Genomic DNA, 4114 nt, shown 5'->3' with positions numbered 1-4114 from the left:
ACACACACAAACGATGCTTTTAACAGACAGTGCTTTCAACGTACACATTTGACACACTTTGACATATGCATGTTCATTTATCGAGTCATTATTATAGCTCTGTTAAAAGTACAATCAAGAAAAAATATTTTATTGATCCTAGTGATTCAGAAGTTACATTAAAACAGGGTAAAATGCCCCACCAACATTATATCACTATATATAAAGCCCAAAAATGGATGAAATAAGTAAATCAAATCAATGATAAGAGAATAGTCAGATTAACAGACATGGTGGTGCTGCAGAAAGCCGTGAACCGGAATGCCGGGATGTTGAAAACATTGTATGTTAATTAAAAGCACTGTGTGTTTGTGTCCCTAACCTTGCCAACAAACAAAGAGCTGTGAATGGATCAGTGTTTGACCAATCAGGGCCTTGATGGGCTCGGCAACAGTAACAGGGCTTGATGTGTAATGAAACACTTTTTTAGGGGAGAATGTTTCTTTGGGACCATCAGGTGAGCTGCTGGCAAATGATGCACAGAGAAGTTCCTGCAATGTTCCCATGAAACATGTCTAGAACATGAATATCTTATATTCAATCTGAGAACATGGAAACCAGGTTGATGGAATATTCAACTAAACTGGACACAGGAACGTTCTTACAACAATCCAATGAAACGTGTCTAGAACATTACTTTTGGATATTCTGAGAACATGTCAGCCATGTTCTGGGTAAGTTCTCTTTGACAATTATTGTTAGCTGGGATACTGCCTCTAGGGTGTGAAGGAGCCAATCAGAAACCGTCTAAATCTAACTGGATTAGTCGATCACATTAAGCAACAGGGGGCCATTACCCATAATGCCCAGTCTCTTAAAATCATCCAGGAAAACTTTGCCAGTGTCCCAATACACACGCATGTCCAATACCGTACTTCATACTACAAAGTGTACAAGTTTGTACATTGGGACACAGTTAGGTCACTGACTGGTGGTCAGCATAACATAGAGGAAACTGCCAATAATTTTATGTTGCCCTAAATGAACACACCTTGATGCCTTTGGTTGTTGCTAATTCAGTTATATTTAAGAGGATATCAAGAATCTCGGACGGAACTATTTGTCACTTGTGTTCACTTTACTTATCCATGGGGAATGTTTTTTGTGCACGTTTAAAGTGCCGTTTAAATACAGTAGGCAACAAATTGTCAATAAAAAATGTATAACAGTTACACACAGTAATATCAATGAAAGACACTATCCTGCTGGCTTTCCTGGGTGGATAGGAACTTTAACCCAAGCTGTTTAGGAGGGATATCACACTTGACACAAATGATTGTCTTGTTCTGTTTTTCTCCCGGGTGGTGCCCTATACCTGCACCCAGAGGAGAGTTGTTCAAAGCTTGGCTCTAAAAGGATTTTGTGAGCCTTGCTGAGGGCCCTGACCTTAAAGATCTCATCCAATCCTGTCTGTTTTACTCCAAGTACCAAATCAAATCAAATCATCAAATTGTAGTGGTCACATATACATGTTGTTGTTTTTTTAAATAATATGTTTATTATTTTCCAATAATAAATCAAATAAAAAAGACAGCAATACAAACAATGACATTCACTGTACTGTGGAATGGGATGGCCAATTTAGAGGACAAAACAAAACTTAACTCACCCATACACAAAATCAAACAAAATCCTATTAGGTGGTACATGTATAAGAAGACAGCATATAGTCATTACAAGCAGTGTAGTTAAGTCAAAAATAAATATTGATTGGAGTACAGCACAGAGTAGCAGCAGATCGTCAACCCAGTTATGAAGCGGGACTAGACCATTTATCCAGTATCGGCTGCCATATTTTGTAAAACACAGGACTTCTATTGGAGGTATTGTATTGAATCTTTTCCATATGTATTACATTCCCTAAATCCCGTAACCACATTTCAAAGGTAGGTACAGTCTCCAATTTCCAAAATTACAATATGAGCCTTTGGCTAATAGAGTACAAAGAGAGACAGATTTCCCTTCCTGGTTATTCCCATCAACTGTACCAAACAGAGCGATCAATGGGTCTGGGGCTAGAACTCTATCAAAGGCTTTAGATAAGTAATCAAAAATGAGAGCCCAGTAAGCATGTAACTTAGGGCATGTCCAGAATAAGTGGGTCAACGTCCCCTCATCCTGCTTGCACCTCTCACACAGTGGTGAGGTGTCCGGGAATATTTGATGCAGTTTTACTTTTGAGTAATGTAACCTGTGTATCACCTTAAACCGTACAATGTTGTGTCTGGCACTCACTGAACTGTGGTTTATATTCCTGAGAGCTTCTACCCAGTCCTCATCTGAGCTTTCTGAACCAAGTTCTTGTTCCCAAGCCCTTTTAATGGTGTCTGTGGATACCTCTATGTGGGCCTGTAGCACATCATACAGTCTAGAGACCGACCCTTTCGAATGGGGTTTGGCAAGGATCAAGCTATCAAATGTAGGACTATTTGGCTTCATTCCATACTGTGGGATATGTGTCCTTAAGAAATTCCTGATTTGGAGGTATCTGAAAAAATGTAGCATGTTGAACTTTCCCTGTAATTGTTGAAATGAAGCTAACTGACCATCTATGTATAGATTACCAATAGTTATGAGACCCTTCTCCCTCCACTGTGAAAACACCACATCATCCAATGCAGGGCGGAAAGCATGATTCAGGCAAATTGGGCTGTCTATGTAAACAGTGGGTATGTTAAGAAAATACCTATACAATATCATCTCTCTCTTCATCACTCAATACCTAGGTTTACCTCCACTGTATTCACATCCTACCATACCTTTGTCTGTACATTATACCTTGAAGCTATTTTATCGCCCCCAGAAACCTCCTTTTACTCTCTGTTCCAGACGTTCTTGACGACCAATTCTTATTGCTTTTAGCCGTACCCTTATCCTACTCCTCCTCTGTTCCTCTGCCGATGTAGAGGTGAATCCAGGCCCTGCAGTGCCTAGCTCCACTCCTATTCCCCAGGCGCTCTCTTTTGATGACTTCTGTAACCGTAATAGCCTTGGTTTCATGCATGTTAACATTAGAAGCCTCCTCCCTAAGTTTGTTCTTTTCACTGCTTTAGCACACTCTGCCAACCCGGATGTTCTAGCTGTGTCTGAATCCTGGCTTAGGAAGACCACCAAAAATTCTGACATTTTCATCCCAAACTACAACATTTTCAGACAAGATAGAACTGCCAAAGGGGGCGGTGTTGCAATCTACTGCAAAGATAGCCTGCAGAGTTCTGTCCTACTATCCAGATCTGTACCCAAACAATTTGAACTTCTACTTTTAAAAATCCACCTCTCTAAAAACAAATCTCTCACCGTTGCCGCCTGCTATAGACCACCCTCTGCCCCCAGCTGTGCTCTGGACACCATATGTGAACTGATTGCCCCCATCTATCTTCAGAGCTCGTGCTGCTAGGCGACCTAAACTGGAACATGCTTAACACCCCAGCCACCCTACAATCTAAGCTTGATGCCCTCAATCTCACACAAAGCCTTAAACACGGGCACCCTCATAGATATCATCCTAACCAACTTGCCCTCTAAATACACCTCTGCTGTATTCAACCAAGATCTCAGCGATCACTGCCTCATTGCCTGCATCCGTAATGGGTCAGCGGTCAAACGATCTCCACTCATCACTGTCAAACGCTCCCTGAAACACTTCAGCGAGCAGGCCTTTCTAATCGACCTGGCCGGGGTTTCCTGGAAGGATATTGATCTCATCCCGTCAGTAGAGGATGCCTGGGTATTTTTTTTAAATGCCTTCCTAACCATCTTAAATAAGCATGCCCCATTCAAGAACTTTAGAACCAGGAACAGATATAGCCCTTGGTTCTCCCCAGACCTGACTGCCCTTAACCAACACAAAAACATCCTATGGCGTTCTGCATTAGCATTGAACAGCCCCCGTGATATGCAGCTGTTCAGGGAAGCTAGAAACCATTATACACAGGCAGTTAGTAAAGCCAAGGCTAGCATTTTCAAGCAGAAATTTGCTTCCTGCAACACTAACTCAAAAAAGTTCTGGGACACTGTAAAGTCCATGGAGAATAAGAACACCTCCTCCCAGCTGCCCATTGCACTGAAGATAGGA

The sequence above is a fragment of the Oncorhynchus mykiss genome, chromosome 10 (genome assembly GCF_057628025.1).
Source record: "Oncorhynchus mykiss isolate SJ-2025 chromosome 10, ASM5762802v1, whole genome shotgun sequence".
In the NCBI taxonomy this organism is placed as follows: Eukaryota; Metazoa; Chordata; class Actinopteri; order Salmoniformes; family Salmonidae; genus Oncorhynchus; species Oncorhynchus mykiss.
This window is presented reverse-complemented; position numbering follows the sequence as displayed.